The sequence below is a fragment of the Hermetia illucens genome, chromosome 5 (assembly GCF_905115235.1).
Source record: "Hermetia illucens chromosome 5, iHerIll2.2.curated.20191125, whole genome shotgun sequence".
Lineage (NCBI taxonomy): Eukaryota > Metazoa > Arthropoda > Insecta > Diptera > Stratiomyidae > Hermetia > Hermetia illucens.
In genome coordinates, this window is record NC_051853.1 from 28,228,672 (window position 1) to 28,245,167 (window position 16,496).

At 41.2% G+C, this 16,496-nt stretch overlaps 1 protein-coding gene across 2 annotated transcripts in view; it reads left to right on the plus strand.

Moving 5' to 3' along the window:
• Positions 1-16,496, plus strand: part of LOC119656681 (solute carrier family 41 member 1) — a 193,580-nt gene that overhangs the window by 20,626 nt on the left and 156,458 nt on the right. The gene's annotated exons all lie outside the window — the stretch shown is intronic.

The window sequence follows — 16,496 nt, forward strand, 5'->3', positions numbered from 1 at the left end:
TCCATACGGATTAAGTGACCCGCCCACCGCAACCTGTTGAGCCGGATTTTATCCACAACTAGACGATCGTGGATTTGCTCATAGATTTCGTCGTTATGTTGGCCACGGAATCGCCATCCTCATGTAGGGGGCCAAAATTCTTCGGAGGATTCTTCTCTCGAACGCGACCAGAACTCGCAACTTTTTTCTCGGGAATAGCAAGATCATTGCCTTGTACAGTAAGAGCTTTGACTCTATGGTGAGACGTTTCGTGCGGAACAGTTTTTCATCATCATCAACGGCGCAACAACCGGTATACGGTCTATGCCTGCCTTAATAAAGAACTCCAGATATCCCGGTTTTGCGCCGGGGTCCACCAATTCGATATCCCTAAAAGCTGTCTGGCGTCCTGACCTACGCCATCGCTCCATCTTAGGCAGGGTCTGCCTCGTCGTCTTTTTCTACTATAAATATTGCTTTTATAGACTTCCCGGGCTGGATCATCCTCATCCATACGGTGACCCGCCCACCGTAACCTATTGAGCCGGATTTTATCCACAACCGGACGGTCGTAGTATCGCTCATAGATTTCGTCGTTATGTAGGCTACGAAATCGTCCATCCTCATGTAGGAGGCCAAAAATTCTTCGGAGGATTCTTCTCTCGAACGCGGCCAAGAGTTCGCAATTTTTCTTGCTAAGGATCCAAGTCTCCGAGGAATACATGAGGACTGGAAAGATCATCGTCTTGTACAGTAAGAGCTTTGATCCTATGGTGAGACGTTTCCAGCGGAACAGTTTTGTAAGTTGAAATAGGCTCTGTTGGAAGCCAACAACTGTGCGCAGATTTCATCGTTGTAGCTGCTATCGGTTCTGATTTTCGACCCTAGATTGGAGAAATTATCAACGGTCTCAAAGTTGTACTCTCCGATCTTTATTCTTCCCGTTTGATCAGTGCGGTTTGATGTTGCTGGTCTAGTTTAACTCGGAGAAAAATTGAGGCGGTGCCTCAGCCGCTTTTATAAAAATATGAATATTTTGCCCGAAACTACTTTACTATTTGATGTCAAAACTTTTTACTGACATTCGTACCACGACTACAATGAAGTATTTTAATTAAATTCGTCCTACCCTTATACAATCTTTAGTAATCCTTATTATTGTGAGTTATAATCGAAGTCCACCCTGAAGTCCTTAGAAGTCCTAGGTCCAGGTCGTCCAGCTTCTGCTCTTCACTGGGCAGCAGGTCTACTTACCTGGTTGATCCACCCCTTTCCGCCTTTATGGCTTTCGAGACTTCTTCGGGGACCTTGGTATGCTTTTCACCCGGTGTCTCCACCGAGGTGTTTCCCCCGGCTTTTCCCTGTGTTGTATGTTGCCAAATCGATAGTTGATATGGCAACTACGACGTTTGATTGCCTCCAGAGATCGGTTATCTACCCCGATCGTGAGGAGTTAACCCTTTTTCTCCACCTTGCTTCTGAAGACTCTCCATAGTCGCGTATGGAGATCCTCATTCTGAGCGATTAGGAGGCCCATAAGATCTTCCGTTTCTATTATCACGGCTTTTGCGTGATGTGTCCTTGCTGGAGGCCCATCACCTGCTCATATGTCTAATGTAGACCGTATAATTTTCACCTCGGGCTCGGTTATTTTCGCATAATTTCGACCGTGAACTTCAACCTCTTCCTACGGCCCTGCTTGCACCACATTAAGTGTAAGAATAGTGAAACTGAAGCATAGTCTCGTTGAAACCTGCGATTGTGCAGATGCCCTATACTAAACAAAAGGAGTGAACGGAAGCATTACATATCCAAGTATCAACTTTCAACTTCGACTTCAAATTTCCGACTCCTATATCCTTGCCAACTTGATGCATTATTCCTGTCGTGTTTCCAGAAATGGTTTTCGGCAGAATATCTATTAATAATTGGGTAAATTTAAATAAACAACTTTTGATCATTATTAGAATTCCTCAACTTGAATCAATATTTTTTTTTGCTTTTTTTAAAAAATGAATATGAATATGAAAACGCAAACAGCCATTTCTTCCAAACTTTGTTTCTGAAGTCTTGGCTTAACGACTGCGACTTCCAGTTACGTGTACTTATATAACAATATTCCCTGACAATATCGTCCGTGTCTCTTCCCGTTCAATGGGTACTGACTGACTACCACAGATAATGAATCTCGCCTCGCAGCAATTGAGATAAAAATGTTACGTATGATTAATGACAAACCATAATACATCTCCGCTCGAAATGAGGACATCCGAGATCAGTATGACGTTGCACTGATCGTATAGAAGTTGAAACAAGGTATAGAAGTTGCGAAAAGCGGAGAAAAGTGGTGAACTCGGTTTAGATAAACTGAGCCCGCTAACAAATGAGACAAAGGCTAAACAAAAAGAAGAAATAACACTCATAACATGGTCGGTGCGAACCATTTGATCACCTTAAATCGTATAAAATTTGCTAGATAGTACATAAGGATGAGCAACTGCAGATTTTGCATTGATTATTCTCCGTTCACTCTTTAAGAATCAACTCAATCAAATTAAAAGTCGGAAATTGGAAGCTCAGAACATCAGGTATGAGGTTTTATTGATTTTCTATATAAAAGTATTTGGGTAAACGATAATAATAATCATTGTCGCAATCCATACTGAATCAGTGCCTTGAAGTGCGTTAGACCACTTCATTCAACACCATAGCTGTACATTACACTTTAGGAGGCAATGTGGTCTGCATCATGCTCGCCCGAGATTATTACCCTGATTTGACTCAGATACTTATTCGTAGTTGAGTCAACTAGTATGGCGGGTATATCAAAACCGCCTCGTGTCTCTGTTGGTGTTCATCAAGGAAGCGCCGCTCACCAATCCTCTTTGTTCTTGTTATGGACACCGTCACACGGGATATCCAACGTCCAGCGCCCTTCACACTGCTTTATGCAGATGATGTTTTCCTAGCATCTGATAGCAAAAATGATCTCGAGTAACTCGTTCAAAAATGGAATGATCGCCTCATGCAACACGGTCTCAGATTGAATTTAAACAAAACTGAATTTTTGGCGACCGATTCCCATGAAATAGGCACAATCACTTTCAGCGGCAGTGATCTGCCCCGAACTGAGCGATTTAAATACCTCGGGCCAACGCTATCAGCCAATGAAGAACTGCGTTATGAAATTGCTTCACGCATTAACACAACCTGGATGAAGTGGCGTTCCACAACTGGTGTTCCTTGTGATCGACGTACCAACGAACGTCTCAAATCAAAAATTTACCGCAATGTCGTCCGTCCAGTCGCTCTATATGGTTCTGAGTGTTGGCCAAATATAAAAGACAATGAACAGCGTCTTGCGGTAATGGAGACGAAGATGCTACGTTGGACTAGTGGCGTCACACGTTTAGATCACATACGAAATGAGGATATCCGCAATCATTATGGGGTTGCACCGATCGTGGAAAAGTTGCGAGAGAGGCGTCTTCGATCAATATCACGCAATTCGTGCCAACGAGAATTCACTTGCGAAGATTGGTCTGAACATCGAAGTCAATGGCAAACGACCAAAAGGTTGACCTAAACAACGGTGGCTTGATACGCTAGATGGGGATTTGAAAGCCTCGAGATTGCACCCAGATCAAGTATTCGATAGAGCCAAATAGCGAAACCGATCACGACGAGTAGACCCCGCTTGTGAACGGGACAAAGACTGAAGAAAAAGAAGAGTCGACTAGTATCCGGCATCCAGTCACGATAATCAATCTCTCTGCCACCAGTAAGATTTGAACCGCGACCTTTCGCTACGACAAGCCAGCGCTCTAACCACTTGAGCCATCCGAGTACATTCAACTTTTTTCTTCAAGATTGTTTCTTCCTCTTAGCAGACAAAAGTTTCCCTTATGCTGATTTTGTTTGGACCATTGTCATTTTTATAGAATAGGAAACTCCTTCAAGTGTCGATGGAGCTGAGGTACCCTTTTCTGCCCTCGCAAACATCGGTGTCCTAGGAATAAGCCCCGAAGTTAACATGTGGTGCCCTTAGCATCATGGAGGATTCCAAAATCAAAGAGCTTTTTGATAAATAGATTCATTTCATGCAACTAAAGAGCCTACTTAAATATGCTTATTGAAATTGCCTGGGGCAATGGAAATTCGCGGTTCAAATTTCGCTGGTAGCCGAGAGAGTTGTATCTGGATGTCACATATCAGTCGACTCAGTCGTGAATGAATACTTAATAATAATCCCGGGTGGGCGCAATGTCAGTCATATCCGTTACAAAGAAGTTATTATTAACGCAATTTTATCGAAACAGAGACATAAATTGATACAAATAATAAAGTAAAAAAAAAGTTCTATGATAGACATGCTCCTCCTCTTAGAGGATGAACCTTTTCAATTAATTTTATCTTTTATTTTGACATTCGGTTATTTGATGGCGGATGCAGATACTGTCTATCTAATTTGAGACATTTTTATTGCCACCTGTCAATTCTCAAATTCAACAATGAATTAAACTCAAATTTATTAAAACGTATAATTCCAAAATTTCGTCAGAATATTTGCCTACGTGCAAATGACGCCAAACTTTTCCAGATTTCTATTGTGTTTTCAGGAATATTTGAAATACATTGATGAACCTGTCGATTATCATTTAGTTACACGTGATTTATGTATAAAAATAATTTATTGAAATATCTGTCTTGCCACTCAAACCAGTATATATGTATGAGTATAAACAGCATTCAATCGCGGCGTTAATTATCAATTTTCAATGGGAAAACATAGAAAAAAACGAAAATTAGAGAGACAATAAACCTTCGATTTATCTGATTATTGATAAGTAGAAAACAAAAGACTACATGCTTAGATGTATAACCAGATTTTCAAAATTAGAACAAACGTGTTAATCAACTTTAAGTGCATGAGGAGAAACACACCTTGATTGACTATGTTGACAAGGGCACTGAAAAATTCGGGTGGGGTTTAGTACACAAAGTCTGCCGAGGTTTCACTTTACCTGCCAACAGTTAATACCCTTTTTCCATGGTCCTATAGCTTAGCATTTTGGGGTGAGCTTCTCTTTGCCACTTTTAGATGAATAAAACCATAAAAGTATCGTTGTTTAAAGACTGAGGAGGCCCCAAGTAGGCATACACTATATGACGGTTAGAGATTTTAATGAACTTAGATCGATAGGAGGATCAGATGATCCACCTAAGTAGCCGACAACGATAAAGAGGGCAGAGCTATCCCAGAAACAAACAAAAAAATGGCGAAATTGACCGTGAAGGTCCGCCCGCAAAGATTGAAGCTCCATCAAAGTGATCGGTCGACACGTTCTTGCACGCCTCTGTGGTAACCAGGCTCGGGAATGTGGCGGGTCCTTTGAACGATTTAATCACTCACGCTTCATTACTACAAAATGAACATCTCTATTCCGATGCGTGGGTCCGCACGCGAGCTAAAATTGAAAAATAAAAAAAAACGGCTCGATCGCGCGTGGAGCCGAAAGTCTCCGGACCCGAGTGCCGCGATCAAGGGGCGAAATATCTACAACGGATCACAATCCCGATCATTGCCTCTTCTGCCTCAAATCGTGATTGAGGCGCGGCCCCTGAGGTTTATAGGAAGTCCCTTATAAACGTTTTGCAGGAACAAGGAGGAAAGGAGGAGGAGGAAGTCCCCAAACCGTTCAAACGTTAGTTAAAATAATTCATTATGTATTCCTCCGCCAAACAAATTTCAAAAAACAAAATAGACAAAAAAAAATAAAATAATAGTATGAAAATAAAAGAAGAAAAGAAAAAAAAATAATATAAAAGAATAAAAGAAAAAGACAAAAGATGAAATTTAAACTCACTACAGAATCACTCCGAGCTCGGCGTGTCGATGTAGAGGCTGAATTCATTTAGCTAAAAGAAAAAAATTTTAAACATCATTCATTCAAATTTTTCAACATATTAAGCATAAAATAGGAATATGTCCATTAAAACCAATAACGAATGGCTTTCATTAACGTTGTGTATATTGTCCGAAAAGCAGAATTAGCACCAACCGCTCAACCAACCGACGGTTTGGGGTTTCATTTAGCACCGACTTCTGGACGAGAGTGACAACCTCGGAAAAAAAACGCCACAAATCGCAAGCTCTAGCAATCACTTTTTGATCGAACCGCCCACTTTGTTTTTCGGAAGGGAACCAAGAAACAATGATGTTCATGGAGATGTTACGTCGCTGGGCAACTTCCTTTTTTTTGTCACCTCTGAAAACCGCAACAACCGTAAGTCGACCCACAAACTTTCTGAATTACGGGCAAAAGGTGTTTTTTTTAAGGTGGCTGTGCCCGGAATATTTATTTCTGGAAGATGTAACCGCGTTGCGTCACCTATTAATTGGCCACAGGAGCGTGCGCGTCATCAACTCCAAAACGCAGCTATTCGTTAACGCGACGGGCTCGCGCTAATTCCCAGAAAATTACGCACTGCAGGAAAGTGGCACTAGCGGATTTGGAATTTGGGAAGTAATTTTGAATAAGATGAACGACGTGTCGTCTCTCAGTTGAATTCCCAAAAATCCCTTCTGTCAACGCCAATCCTCCTTCTTCCAAAGACACTTCACCACTTGTCCTCCCGACTCACCAGTTCAACTGTCCTTACCTCGCCACCGATCAGCTGTTCTTACGGAGAACCGCTCTGCATGCCGCTACCTTTGCCTTGAACTCTCTTGAGTTCATGTTGCAGTGACATGCGCCCGAATGCATCCAATAATGTGCAATCTGTGGTGAACATTAGGGTGAGCGCACATTATGAAATGCATTTTTTGGGAAAATTAATTCAGAAAGAGACGAATGAGATTCCGTTCCCGTCGCGAAGCCGCGATCCCTACAAGATAAAGTTTTTTCCATTTTTTTTTTGTCCACGGACCCCATGGACAATGGGTCAGATGAGGATTGATAAGTTGCCTCTGCTCTGGAAGAAAATTTCGATCATATTTTCAACGTTTTGTTGAAAACAAAATCTTATTTAAATCGGTTCACTGTTCGGTTGCCTGCCTCTCTGCTTGTCCGTCGCACGCAACTTTCTCAGAAACGGTGATGCCTACTATCACAAAATTTGGTGAAAACTCGGAACTGTGAACTCACATGGAGTAAGTGGAGTACGTTGAGGTTAAGGGAGGCGAGAGGTTCCCCATGCATGCAAAAAGGAAGGAGTACTTCAGGTACCTCAGGAATAAGGGACTTGTTGCAGCACCTTTTATTGCTGAAAACAATTGTGTAAAAGGGTCAGCTGTGCACATCTTTTGTAAATTTAATGCACTTTGTCCCATCTCACCAGTCCTCTTAGCTTAGTTCTTACGGTAGTTTTCTTAGATCCGTCCAATTATTGCAAACAACCCTGAAAATGGGGTTAGTTACAATACGTATTGGGACGAATAGCAACAATAGCAAATCTAGCCAAAACCAAAGTGTATGCTAATCTCACTTATAGAAGGTGGTTAAATATAAACAAAATATTGGGTATCTTAATCATACTTCAGTTTCATTGAGGTACAAAAAGCTTATAATCTTATAAAACTATCTACATGCATAACCTTCAGCCTTCAGTTATTCCTAGATTAAATTTTGAGTTTAACGAAATTATAATATTTCAATAATGCGTACATGCACGTAACCACAAATAAATCACTCTCCAATTATCAAATAATCTTGAAATAAATAAAAATAGGCGTGGTATCTTCAGTTTAATTTTAGGCATTATTCAACTTTTAGTTACTTTGTCATCATCAAATTATTATCGTTTATATATAGGACCTCTACAGGAACATGCCCTATAAGCCCATCTTTTAAAATCAGTACGTTGAACCCAATTTTTATTAGTTTTGTACTCAAGAACATTAAAGAGAGGTTTGGCCTTCACTTTCTAATGAAATAATATCTTTATAAGCTATTTTTGAAATTTTCCTCTGTCTTTCTTCCTTGGACGTCTTCTCTGGTCCTATTGTTTGCTGTGAGTATAGTAAGTCATTCATGGTCCAGTTTTGAGACAAGTTCTCAGGGCTTCTGGAGATATCACACCTGAAATGGTTGGATTGTTTTTGACCCTCATCCATACCACTAGACGCCAAGTCTTGTTGACTTGACTCTGGTCATGAGTACGTGCTTATTGGGTCTGGACGATTTGTCACAGAGGGAGCTAAAAAGTCTCCTGTACAAATGTACATATTAAAAGGCTAAATACTATATTTTTTAAGTGGTGACGTTGGGAGCGCAGATGGAGTTTAAAAAATACACCTCGCATAATCGCTGGCAAGTCATAAATAGTGATGGTCTTCCCGGGATCGCTAATTCACACACATCGCAGTTTGAAGGGTGCAACAACTGATTCGTCTAGCGGTTACGTGCGGTGAGAGCAGTGAGGCGGAAATGTCACCACATTAACTCTATCTTCCGTGAATAAATGAACACCTGAAACGCCCAAGTACAATAAGCTTCTTTCGTTCGAATAGTTTATGACTTCTGTTTACCACCCCGAATTCTTTCCCGTTCGAATACTCATTGCTTTACCATCTCAAATGCAATCCCCGCTGGCGTTCTTTCTTGGAAAAATAAGAATGATATTAAGTAAAATTCGGTAACATCGTCTCCAGCTCTTAGTGTGATGAACTCGCTTCTCTCAGCAGATAAATCAGCTAATCGCATTGCCTCCTACAGGGCACCGTACTCCTGTAGTGTATCATCACGGTTTTGAATGAAGTGCTTTAAGACGCTTCAAGGCCCAGGTACAATTGTCGCGCCAACGATTATTATATAGAGCACAAAACCTGGGAAACATGCACTGGATAAATTCCATCTACTCTGCTATCAAATCGATAGGATTTCTTTCTTAATAAAGAACTGCAGACGAAGAAGCATCAAGGCATGAAGGTGAGTCTTTCGCGTCGAAAAGCGGAACGAACTGTACTAATCGGTCCTTCAGGTTGAGCTGACAATCCTATACGGAAAATTACCTGTCGTTAGCCCCAATATAATGTTAATGTAACAGCGTTGCAAGAGATCCACTCAACAGAGACTAGTTTCCTGGAGGAGAGCCACTACACCGTATATTAGAGCGGTCATCCAGTAAACCATGTGCTCGGAATAGGGTTCTCCGTCAACAAAAAAAAAATGAAAGTTGCTGTTATCGACATTGAAAAAGTAAACTAACGATAATGCATTCCGTGCGTATATTCGTGTACGGTCCTACCAAATAGAGAGAGAACATCGGAGAAGGATACCTTCTACAAGGCAGTGGAACGAACTCTTGAAGCCTGTCTCTGGTAATTTTCAAGCGATACGTTAGCTTTTATAGCTTCCAAAAATACTAATAACAAGGACTCCGGATTACACCTGGTTTGCGCGGAAAGAAATCCACAAACAAATGTATTTCACTCCAGGTGAGGCCACTTTTAACCGAATTGACCCTGTGCTAGTCAAACATCGTCACCTCTCAGTCGTGATGAATACCGAACATATAGGTAGTTCAATATATTATAGAACCGGATCACTATATCCTTGGTATGGTGCTCCGGGCTCGAATTGCAAAAACACTTCGAATCACTTCTGACTATCAATGAAAAAGTCCTCGTAACATCTATATAAGGGATAAATGAACTGCAGCTAACAGAAATTCTGGAGACGAAACATCGACAAATGGTCTTCACAGCCAGCTGAAAAACATTATCGTTGATACGGCCACAAAGATTTTGCCCCTACTCGCAAAAAAAAAATTGGTATGACTGGTTTGACGATTAATGTAAGCTGCCAACGAAAAGGGAGAATGTTGCATACCGGGCACTCTCAAAGAGCGCGGAGAGCGACTTCACAGACTGACAAAGGAAAGATGAGAGAACCAACAGCTCTGTAAAATCTGGAGAAACCTCACTAGTCCCGAAAGTTTTACGAAGAAGTTAACAGAATGAAATCATATATATCTCATCCTACCGAGACGAAGAAAAAAATCTGATTTCGGACCATACGGCCATATTGCAGCGATGGATTGAGTATTTTGGTGAGCTAGCCAACAACCACAATATTTTTTCTGTGTGACAAGCGATGGGAAAACTGTTGGAATATGACCATCACTTAGACCATCTTTTCGTGGACTTCAAAGCCACCTATGATACCATAATCAGGGTAAAACTGTACAAAGCCAAGAGAGAATTGGGTATACCTACTAAATTAATAAAACTGACTAGGCTGACCGTGACCAATGTGCGAGGCCAGATGAAACTCTCAGATCACTTTGAAGAGCTGCCAGGGAAGGGGATGTTTTGTCAAACATTCGTTTTGAAAAAGTGATCCGTGATGCAGATGTAAATGCGAGTGAAATTATCCAGTTTAAGCCTTCCCAGCCGCTATCTTGAAGATTGCGATATAATGGGAACTGCAAGGTGAGATGTACAAACTGCCTTCACCCAGATCTAGTAGGTGACGAGAGATCCTGGGATGCACATTAATGGAGGCAGGACGATAAGCACGGTGGGAAATTCCGCACTAAAAACGGAAAAACAACAACCCCAAGTATCACTGGTCAACTGAGGTATAATGAATAAAGATAGGAGAATACAACTTTGAAACCGTTGAACATTTTTCTATTCTAGAGTCGAAAATCATAACCGATAACAGTTATGACGAGGAAACTACTCCGCTCGGAAAATTGCTAACACTTAGCTGCATTCAAGGCAGGGATCCTCCAAAGAATTTTTGACTACATACTGGAAGATAGGCGACTCCATATAACGCTGAAATTTATGAGCGATTCCACGACCGTCTGGTTGTGAATAAAATCCTGTTCAATAGGTTGCAGTGAGGGATTCGCCTGATCCATATGGATGAGGATGATACAGCCTGAAAGAACCCCTATAAGGTCATTATCTATGATAGAAAAAGAGGACGTGGCAGACCACAAGGGGAGCGTGTGACATGGAAACTATCATTTTTGCACATCAGCTTGGTAATCTTCATTAGCGAGAGTAACAACGGAAAAACTCCAGCCTACCACTAAACATTTTGTTTAAGCAGCGGAACAGAACCCCGCATGGCACGAGATTTAAATCGATTATTGTAAATTATCTTTGTTCCAATTCGGCCCCCTCTACCGCAATTCTTCTTTTTCCTTCCATGGTCTTTGTTTCATTCAAAAGCGGGATCAGTTCGTTTTTAGCGATTGGACCACTTTGACCTGTCATAGGCCTGATCTTGATGGGGTCGAGGGGCTCTAAAATGACCATATAAAAATGTAAAGATTATGTTAGACTCCATCCTCTTCATCATCATCATCAACGCCGCAACAACCGGTATCCGGTCTAGGCCTGCCTTTATAAGGAACTCCAGACATCCCGGTTTTGCGCCGAGGTCCACCAATTCGATATCCCTAAAAGCTGTCTGGCGTCCTGACCTACGCCATCGCTCCATCTTAGGCAGGGTCTGCCTCATCTTCTTTTTCTACCATAGATATTGCCCTTATAGACTTTCCGGGTGGGATCATCCTCATCCATACGAATTAAGTGACCCGCCCACCGTAACCTATTGAGCCGGATTTTATCCACAACCGGACGGTCATGGTATCGCTCATAGATTTCGTCATTGTGTAGGCTACGGAATTGTCAATCCTCATGTAGGGGGCCAAAAATTCTTCGGAAGATTCTTCTCTCGAACGCGGCCAAGAGTTCGCTCTTATTTGAACTTTAAGCGTCAATCTAGAATCTGCATCTGATAAGGTGCACCGTTTATACCTTTCTAAATCCTATGGCATAAATTTTTATAGTGATCAACGTCTTACCTTCGGCCAAGTAGGAGTTGATTCCCTGGATCTAGTACGATCGAAAATGGTTGTCCGGTGTTGATTCATTGAAAAAGGAGAAAATAATTATCTAAATGTTTCCCTGAAAATCTAATACCTTTTACAACTAGCTGGGCAAGGAATGATGTCGAGAAGTCTTGAATAGCTGCTCAGCACTTGAGAGACCTTTATTAACTAATCCCATAGCTCCGACTTCCCAAGATGCATCCCAATTGATTTCCAAGTTGAAAAAGTTTTAAGATCATATCAGCACTAAAAAGGCTCCACACACATATTTAATGCTGTTTTACGACTAGGTTGCTTTCCCAAATGCTGGAAATTGTCGATCAAATTTCTTGACATTGCATTAGGATTAGACAAGATCTTGCCTCATCTACAAAATCAAGGAAAGGCTACCTACGAATACCCATAATATTCGAGTCTTATTTTTGTATGGGACTCGCATTCGAGCCGTATTTCACTGGTGGGGGCTAAACAAAAGAACTTCACCTCCAACGAGGGTACCCCAAGATGTTTTCCACGACTCTTTACTTTACTTGATGTATATTGGAAACTTGCCCACACAAATGAACCGCTATTTACCACTACCTTTGCCAACGATATGGTGATAATTAGCCTTGAAAATCACTTAACAGAAGTGGAGAAATAGTTATCCCCTGGAGAATCAAAGTCAACGGAACAAAGTGTAGTCATTCGGTATTCATATTGAAGTGGGCATGTCGCTCCGTTAAGCTTAACGGAAGATCAATTCCTCAGTCTAAGGCGAGAAAATACCTAGGAAGACACCTAGATAGAAGGCTTATTTGGAAGAAACATATTGGGGCCAGAAACTCACGGTATTGGAGGAACCAGACAATGGGGTGGAGGGAAGTAGACTGTTTCTTAGATTTAAGACTTGATAACTTTTTTTAATTTTCTACGTAGTAAAAAGGCCCATAACGTATGAAAAAAGGTGTTGGTTGCTTCCTTATATACATTCACAAACACAACATGAGGGTGAAGCTCAAAGCTGGCCGAAATAACTTTCGGTCGAAGATTGACACTATGGCATGGTCCCCTATGGGCCAGTGCCTTGTGCAGACTGCCGTAATCTTGAATGCAATTGCACGAGTCTGGCACATTAGCCCTTGTGATCAGGCTATGTTATTAGCGGGCCAAATACTTCTTGACTTGCCACAACTGGTAAGCCTTCTCCTTCTCAGGTCCGTGGTTGCTAAGTAGTGCGAGTAGACTGCGTCATTGATAGCTGCAGGGAGACAACGACAGTACCCGTTGAAGGGATCTGCAGCCAGCATCCGGACTCACGTAGTCTGACGGGACTACATGCTACAAGGTATTTAATGTGGAGGTCTAGGGGAGGAGATGCAGGAGTACATTGCACGCATCCACCGGGCAGGACTGCAGAGCCCCGGTGCCACCTGCACACGGGGTTCTTTGAATTCTATTAAGCTTCGTTCAATTGTATTTTTTGCTGAAAGCCTGCCAACATACAATAGAGCCATACATTAGGATTGTACGCACCATAGTGGTGTTCATCCAGAGAACCAGAGGCGGAGACCCCATTTCTTTGCAAAGGTTCTCTTGTAGGCATATAAGGCTATACAGGCCTTCTTAACCCTCAGTTCTATGTTCAATCTCCAATTTAGTTTTAGTTCCAGAATAACACCCAGATCTTTGTTCATTCAGCCGCGGTAGGTGGAATTCCGGTATCTTAATCTTGGTGGTGAATAGCGTCAGTTCCGTTTTGGTTGGGTTTATGCCGAGTCCGCATCTTGCTGCCCACAGGCACACCTTTCGCAACGCTCCATGATGTCGCTCATAATGGACGGAAACATCCCCGACACTAATATCAACAAGTCGTCGACATACGCCACTACGTTCACCCCGCTGCTGTCCAACATTCGTAAAATTTCGTCCATCACTATTAACCAGAGCACCGGAGTGATGGCACTATCCTGGGCCGTGCCTCTGCTTACAGCTCTGGTCAAGTGGTTGCCTCGCAAATGCAACTGGATTATCCTGGTATTTATAATAATAATAAATTCAAAACTGGAATGTCGTCGTCGTCCTTTCTGAATGTGTTACCAATCCACTACCACTTCCACTTCCTCACCATGGAGGAATATCTAGCCCATACCATAACAAATTCATTATTTGTTAGTGTCTCGGACCAGAATACCCCGATGACACTACACAGACAGGAGTTGATAGGAGCTTGGAGTTTCCAAGAACCAATGGCGGTCACTTTTCATATAGCAACATAGAAGGAACATTGGCCTTGAATAGTCCTAAATAGACTCAAAGAGTAGAGATAGCAATGACACCTTTCACCCTTCAAAATTCAATAAATAAATGGATGGACTGCGTTGCACTACAGACTACAGATGAGCTATACATTGAGGCAAGGAGCTGGCCCAAAGTCCTGGCGTAAAAATAAGAGGGATGTTTCTAGAATTCCTTTGTAGTGTTTGTTCTTCGGACACCAAGGGAAGCGAAAGAACTCTGAGTTTAAAACAGGATGGTGTTGACCCCATATTATGTTAGTTAAGGAAATTGTGTGGTTGCAATCTCTTCAATATTTCCGCGAAGGCAAATGAAATGCCTATTTCGATATCATTATTAAGAAGCAAAAGAGCATTATGTGATACCGTCCATTGCCATACCACAGATCTCTCCCAACATCTTTGGCTGCATTACAAAGTAATTGGGGATTTTTGAGATCAGAACCACTTCGTCACTTGTAGTGACCGAATCTCCATTGCTAGGGATCGTATAATGCATTTAGCATTCTCTCATTTCCCCTGGAGCTTAAAATAAACCCTCAATGGCATGTGTGAATTCTTGAAAGTCGATCTACAGTCTAGGTATACGCAAACTTGATATTGCAATAGTACGCAGGTGATCAAAGGTGGTGTAAGAAATAAGAAAATTTTGAAGAAACTTTGGCAGATATCCACATCATACAGATATTGAGCTGGCATGAATGTGGTGAAAGTTATCGAAGAAAAAGTTATAATAACCGAAAACTGTCCAACGAAATGAAAAATGCCGGATTACATCGACAACGGAGTTTCTGACATGAAAAACTGATCAAAGCATATTATGAATCTGACATATATTAGTCGGGAGGCATTTTCAGCCCTTATCAAGATATGAAAAGTTAAAAAAAAATTCATATGATCCACTAGTTATGCGGACAAAAAGATTTTCTGGTATTGCTCAATGTTCTATAATGCTATGCACGTGAGTACTGAATACTAATATTATAAATATAGTAAAAATTCCCTGGTTGAAGAAAGCTCATTAGCATTTTTAGTATAATTACCTAACAAAGTCGTGCATATGCTCATTATTTGTTCTGATAATGCCCCTAATGATATTAGAATCTCTATTATTTTCAAATCAAATTCTAAACTCGAAGAGTATTCTCATTAAAATACAATCAGTTGCACGTTGAAATGACAAATGTGGTGACATATTCCTGGTGTTCCCAGGAATAAATTGAATTTTAAAGACCCTAGACCAGTAAATCCCTAGAATACTGATTTCCATAGATCTAAGGTAATGTCACCTGCTCACTCCTAATTTATAGTGTTGGGGGTATCCACATAATTCTAATGTTCTGAATAAAACAAAACTTTATTAAAATCTCATTATTGTCTATCTATCTGTTCACGTGTATAACCGTGGAACCTATTTTCCCTAGCGATGAGGTTGACAATACTTTTCAATTCCCTTCCCGACAATCTACGCAATGAAATGCGGATCCAGCTACCTCCTACTTTATTTCGATGCACCGAGTTGGAGAAATCATCAAGTGGTATGCGCCCTAACTATTTGCTGGGCGTTAACAAAATCAGGGTGCTACCATCTCACTGAAGATACCTGCTAGGCAAGAAATGCATGCTGCTTTGCATAGAGAATTTTTTAATCTAAGAAGCTCTTCCCAACATTGAGAGTGTATTGAATCTTCTTAGCGAAAGACCTTTCCAAAGTATCTTCATCTTAAATAGAGAAAGCTGGAAAACTGAATCTCATGGCCGCTTTAATACCTGAGAATGGAAAGTTTTAAGCCACCCTCAGCTTAGAAACAACAATCTGACCACCTCTCAGGGATAATAAAACTTTAATTGGACAGCGCCCTTCAGAGAAAGTGGTCTGCTTTAGAAACCCACATGTGTTTGGATGCTGCTCTCTAAATTGAAAAATTTAGTTCTCAGGCTCGTATTCAGAGCCGCATGTATCAAATAGGGCTCCCTCCCCTCCCGTTACAATTTGACGAGCAGTGCGACTGGTTTCGCTCTTCTTCAAACGGTCCTTGGTCTGTCCAATTAAGGCAGGAGTAGGGTTTTGCACCTTCAAATAATTCATTGTGTTATTTTTGTCTTTTCTTATAGTTATACATTTCAAGAATATATTCCCCGAATTCCAACTCGATCCGATCAAAATTCTTAAAGTTACCGAGCACTAAGTCTCCGTGCCTTCAAATTGTAGTTCTAAGCTAACGCGGTTTTCTCAAAACTACTTTTTCAAAGACCGTGTTCACTTCTATTTTAAAACTACTTAACCGATTCATTTCAAATTTGGTGCACATATTTTGCATATCAAATACCTCCCCCAAATGGTGAGTTTTACATTTTCTTTTAATTTGTGGTTTTTTTTTACTTGTG